Raw genomic sequence first — 6,907 nt, 5'->3', positions numbered from 1 at the left:
GAAATATACTTACATGCTCACATGACATATTATTGTTGTAATCAAATGCCTAATCAGTGTAACAAGGAAAGAAAGAAAAGGTATCCAGATTTAAAAGGAAGAAATAAAACTATTAACGGGCAATATGATTGTCTATCAATAAAATCCTACAAAATCTACAAAAACTCTACTAAAAGTAATAGATGAGTTTAGCAAAATTGCAGCATACAAGGTCAATCTATAGAAATCTATATTTCTATGTAATAGTAATGAAAAATTGAAATTTAAAAAATGCAATTTACAGCAACATAAAATAGTTAAGGATAAATCTGACAAAAGATGTATTTGACTTGTAAACTGAAAATTATAAAACATTGCAGAAAGAAATTAATGAAGACATAAATGAGAGAAATACCATGTTTACATGTACAAAAAGATTCATTTTTGTACATGTGAACTCTCCCTAAACTGATCTATAATTTAAATGCAATTATAATCAAAATCCCAGCAGGCACTTTTGCTATTGTGTAGTCTAAAATTCATATGAAAATGTAATGAACATAGAAGAATCAAAATAACTTTTAAAAAGAAGAACAAATGTCAAGGACTTTCATTATCTGTCAAGACTTATCCTAAAGTGCCAATAATCAAGATTGTTCAATATTGATGTAGAAATAAACAAATATATCAATGGAACAAAATAGAAGATACAGAAATAGATCCACACACATATGGACAACTAATTTTTGACAGAGATATAAAGGTAATTCAGTAGAGAGGACAGTGGTTTTGACAAATGGTGCTTGAAAACTTGGATATCATTACGTAAAAAATAATAAAATAACTTTAGTTCATATCTCCCGCTACATTTAAAAATTAAGTGAAAATGGATGAGAGACCTAAATGTAAAACCTAAAACTCTAAAACTCCTTGAAGAAAATATAGAAAAAAAAGCTTTGCGATGTTGGATTAGGTAAATATTTCTTAGATGTAACAAGAGAAGCACAATCCATTTAAAAAATCGATAAATTTGACTTCATCACAATTAAGAGCTTTTGCTCTTTGAGGGACACTGTAAAGAGGATGGAAAGCCAAGTCACATATTTGAAAATTCCTTGTATCTTTGAGTATATAAAGAACTCTCGGCTCAATAATATAATATATAAACCCATTTTTTAAAATGGGCAAAAGATTTGAATGGACACTTTACCAAAAAGTTATACAGGTACCAAGTAAGCACATGAAAAGATCATTACTCAACATCATCAGCCACTAGAAAATTAATATAAAATAACACCACAATGATATATCTCTACATAACTATTAGACTGACTAAAATTTTAAATGACTGACCATGTCGATTATGTGGAGCAACTGGAACTCTCCTGCCACACGAGTGGAAATGGAAAGTAGGACTACCACTTTAAAAAGCTGTTGGGCAATTTCTTAAATGTCAATCATACATTTACTATATGACATAACCATTTTACTTCTAGGTATATAACCAAGAAAAATGCCTGTATACAACTTGTACACAAATGTTCAAAACAGCTTTATTTGTAATAGTCAAACACTTAAAATAACTCAAACGTCCACCAATAGAATGGATAACCAAAATTTGTATAGCTATGTAATGAAATAGTTCTCAGCAATACAACTGAATGAACCATTCATATATACAACAACATGGATAGATCTCAAAATTACTATGCTAAGAGAAAGTAGCTAAAGAAGAAAAACAGTACATAGTCTATGATTACATTTATATAAACTTTTGTATTATAAACTAATATATAGTGACAAATTAGAGTAGCTATTGCCTTGGAAGAGGGAGGATGTGAGGGAGGTTGAGAAGGTATTATAATAGGCACAAAAAAACTTTTGGGTGTAATAAATATGTTCTTTATCTTGATTGTCATAATGATTTTAAAGGTGTGTACATATTTTAAGACTTATCAAATGTAAATTTTAATATTTATGTTATGTTAATTTTATTTTATGCCTCAATACGTCTTTTAGAAAAAACTTATCTGTGTTGTGTGCTTTTATTGTCTAAGATAGGATAGACTAGAACTCTATAATCTATTTCAACTAGTATATAATTTCAAGATATTATTTATAAAGAAGAATTTTACGACATCATTGACATAGGACCATACATTACAATATCATGGTCCCTAACCATAATAATTTCACAGGAAGACCCAACATGAGTTGAAAGGCTGTGATTCTAGTTCTGATCTGCCATTTCACAAATGGGTGGCCTCAGATATCTCCACAGTCCCTTTAGGCTTGGTTTCTGCATTCCCAAAATGAAGACATCAGACTGGATTAAGGGGCATAATATTATTCTATGCTCAGGGGTGAAGAGAGGGAGGATGGTTAGAGGAAGGAGCCAACCTGGCTAAGCACTGAAACCCCTTCTCTTTGCTAAGGACTGAACATTGTGTCACCCACCCACATCCCCTTCCAATTCATATGTTGAAGACTTAATCCCCATTTTGAGATTTGAAAATGGGGCCTTTGGGAAGTAATTAGGTTTAGATGAGGTCATGAGGATGGAGCCTCCATGTTGGAATTAAACCAGAACTGGCTTGCTTTGTATCATGTGAGCACAGAGCAAGAAGGCAGCCATCTGCAAGCTGGGAAGAGAGTCTTCACCAGAATCTGAGCATGCTGTACCCTAATCTTGGACTTCCCATTCTCCAGGACTGTGAGAAATATATGTCTGTTGTTTAAACCACACAGTCTATGGTATTTTATTATAGTAGCCCAAGCTGTCTTGGACACTCCTCCAATCAAAGTGGTTCTGCTTCTAACAGTTCTATGTAAAGTTTGTCCATATGACTTATTTTGAAGAGCTAATTTTCACGGATTTCAAAACAAAATTTACAACTACTGTAGTAGAGGACTTCTACAATCTCAGGTGCTCAATCTAATGATGCTTATTAGTAAAGTTAAATCAGCCAGACTGCCATTGTAATTTTTTATAGGCAGGCATTTGCTTACAAAGCTGTTTTACAGAATACTAAGGAACTCCCAAGAATCTTTTAGAAGTTTCCTACCAACTCTTTTTGTATTTTATTTGGACCCAAACGGAAGTGATGTTCTTTCCTGTGTTTATCAGCAGTGTGCTCCTGGGGTTTGTGGCCATGCACAGAGGGCAGTGAGCTATAGAACAAACACTTCCTGTGTCTCCACGTGCAGAGTCCAGCTGTTGTCCCAATGGCTCCTCCAGTTATATACATGTGCTCCTCTTCACTTTTCATGGTGGTTCTCAAGGCCTCTAGAATTATTCACCAGTGACTCTAACTAATTCAGAAAATCAGTCTCTCAGGAGCCTTTAGACAACCATGCACCCAAATCTGCTGATTTGTGTAGGAGTCATGTTTTCCAAAAGACCCCATCTGCCTTGCAGCTCACAACTCTTCCTACTGGTTTCTTTTTCCTCTTCAGATATTTGTACATTGTGCTTGTGTTCTCTTTCATTCCCCTAATTGCAGTGACTCAGTTTGTTTTTCCAGTGCCCACATCCTTTCTTCACAAACTTAGAGGATTGAAAACATGGTATAGTGGTAAAGAAACCTAGGTTCTAATTCTTGCTTTATCATTTGGGAGGACTTATGTCATCTTTCTGGGCCTCAGTTTTCTCATCTTAAAATGGGAGAGTTAAATTAGTTTTTTCTAAAGTATTTGGCATACCATTGCTGATATGGGACGTGATTTTAGATTGTCCATAACATACACTTAATAAATTTGTATTTATTTTAATTCACAATAGAAAATATATAATTGTTACATCGATCAACTTAAATTTTAATCTAATTAGTAGACTGTCTAATGGTCATTAGATTTTTTTTACGTCAATTGATTTAAAGTAAACTACTAAGCAGATTCAAGGGGTAACTTGATATGGCAAAAGTTGAGAAGATAGTCCATAACAGTGGCCTGGAAGCAATGTTGAGTTTTGCGTCAATGTTTCACAGGAAAACTACATTTCCAAGCTTCTTTGATGTTGTGTTGGAATCAGGTGCCTGAGTTCTGGCCAATAAAATGTGAACACAAGACATGTATTAATTCTGAGGGGAGCCTGCGTGCCCTCTCTATCTTTCTAGCCTCTTGCCACAGCAACTTTGGAAGCTCTGGCATTATCATGATACAGATAGAGCTATATAACCTTGAATGAGCAGATGAATCAAAGTGTCCGCCTACAAAACTGGACATGTGTGACTAAAAAACAAACTTTTGGTGTGTTATGCCACAGAGATTTCTGGGTTTATTATCTTAGGATAGATTATTTTATCCTGACTAATACAAAGCATGATAAGATAAGCAGGTTACATCTAACTCTAAAATTCTTCATTCTCTCCTTCTGTCTGTTCCCTTCTTCTTTATTTTTAACCTATACTTTTTTTCTGGCACTCTAACTTCAAAGTTCTTTCTAAGCTAATTAGCTTACGTTTTGCCCTTCCAACTATCCCTGTTTTTAGAAATGGTATTTATTTTAATGACGGCTGTAGTTCTGGATAACTACACAGAACCCTCTTCACATCCAAAGAGAACATGGCAATTAGTGTTGCTGCATGTTTGTGGTGCCTTTATGAATAGCCTTTGGTGACCATCAGCTCTTTCAGACAACTCACACATAAAGATGACACTTTCTGCAGAAATCTTGTTCACTACTGACATCATTACTTACGATGGTTATAAGTTTGTGTCCTTGGTTTCTTTAAGCTACTTCTCTTACTGTCTTGTGTCAGACTAGCCAGCTTCTAGTTATTGGTTCCAAAAGTCCACCAGAAAGATACATTTTTAGAAGTTGTGTTAAAGGAAGCTCATCTATCAACCCTGTTCATAATAGGAACCCCAAACAGCTGGAAGAGACTTTCTTTACCTTCATCATACACCAGAACAGCTAAGCTATATGATGGAAATCATTTTAATACTTGGAAGCTAATTGCATTTCGGAACTACATGTTGGCTTGTGTTGTCTGGTTTTGTCATTAAATGATCATAAATATTTGTTTTTTTAAAAAAGTATTTTTAAAGAAGTTTGATTTAAAGTCTTGGTCAAATCACAGCCTCTTGGTTATAATAACTGCCATTGCTCTATATACTTTCAATTTATATGGTCTGCCAAGTTTTTATTTGCCTATTCTCCAAAGGATATCAAATTTTGATTCAATTTGCTTCTCTAGTGCTTGATCAATTAGTACATCAATGTACTGTTCAGAAAGCAGAACTAAGAGAGGATCTTTAACAATGCAAGCTGATGAAATTTTTAAAATTATGTATAGTGCTTTCTTACTCAAGATAATATTGAAACCTAGTTCTTATGAGGTTCATATACCTGTGGTGACCCTTCAAATGGTCCAGGAAAGCTGTGGATTTTACTCTGTGAATTTATAAATAGAATGATAATTGGGTTTGTTATTTATGCCTTAGAAACTTCCAAAAATAATTTTAAGATTATCTTAGAACTTTTAAAAGCCATTAGCCATTAAAAACACAATATGTGGAGCACCTACATACATAAAGCAATTATTGACTGACATAAAAGGATAGATTAATAGTAATATACTCATAGTAGGAGACTTTAACACCCCACTGACACCAATGAACAGATCATCCAGGCAAAGAATTAACAAGGAAACAATGTGCCTAAAAGACACACTAGAACCAACGGATTTAAAAGCTATTTTCAGAGCATTTTACCCCCAAACAGCAAAATATATATTCTTCTCAAGTGCACATGGAACATTTTCATGTTAGGACACAAATCAAGTCTCAATAAATTTAAGAAGATTGAAATCATATCAACTGTCTTTTCTGATCACAATGATATGAAACTAGAAATCAACTACAAGAAAAAAACTGGAAAATACACAAACACATGGAGGCTAAATAACATGCTACTAAACAATGAATGGGTTATTAATGAGATCAAGGAAGAAATCAAAAGATACTTAGAGACAAATGAAAATGAAAACACAATGACCTCAAAATTTGTGGTACACAGCCAAAGGCAGTCCTAAGAGGAAAATTCATAGCAATACAGGCCTACCTCAAGAAATAAGAAAAAGCTCAAATAAACAATCTAACCTTACAATTAAAAAAACTAGAAAACAAACAGCAAACAAAGCCCAAAGTGAATAGAAGGAAGGAAAGAATAAAGATCAGAGAGGAAATAAATGAAATAGAGTCTAGAAAAACAGTACAAAAGATTAATGAAATCAAGAGCTGGTTCTTTGAAAGGATAAACAAAATTGACAGACCCTTAGCCAGACTCATCAAGGAAAAGAGAGAGGACTCAAATAAATAACATCAGAAATGAAAGAGGAGAAATAACCATAGACTCCACAGTAATACAATGGATCACAAGAAAATACTACAAGCAATTATACGCCAACAAATTGGACAATCTGGAAGAAATGGACACATTCCTAGAAACATACAATCTGATAAGGTGTTAATATCCAAAATTTATAAAGAACTTATACAACTCAACAACGACAAAAACAAACAATCCAATTAAAAAATGGGCGGAAGACCTGAACAGATACTTCTCCAAAGAGAAAATACAGATGGCTAGCAGACATATGAAAAGATGCTCAAGGTTGCTAATCATCAGAGAAATGCAAATTAAAACCACAATGAGATATCACCTCACAATGGCTATCATCAATAAATCAAAAAAACAGCAAGTTGGCGAGGATGCGGAGAAAAGGGAACTCTCATACATTGTTGGTAGGATTGCAAATTGGTACAGCCGCTATGGAAAACAGTATGTAGGTTTCTCAAAAAATTAAAAATGGATATACCTTTTGACCCACCAATTGCATTTCTGGGTATTTATCCAAAGAAAACCAAAATAATAATTCATAAAGGTCTACGCACTCCAATATTCATAACAGCACAATTTACACTA

Source organism: Pteropus medius, unplaced genomic scaffold (assembly GCF_902729225.1).
Source record: "Pteropus medius unplaced genomic scaffold, Ma_sr-lr_union100, whole genome shotgun sequence".
Classification (NCBI taxonomy): Eukaryota; Metazoa; Chordata; class Mammalia; order Chiroptera; family Pteropodidae; genus Pteropus; species Pteropus medius.
The sequence above is the reverse complement of the archived record's forward strand: the minus strand, read 5'-3'. Positions refer to the sequence as shown.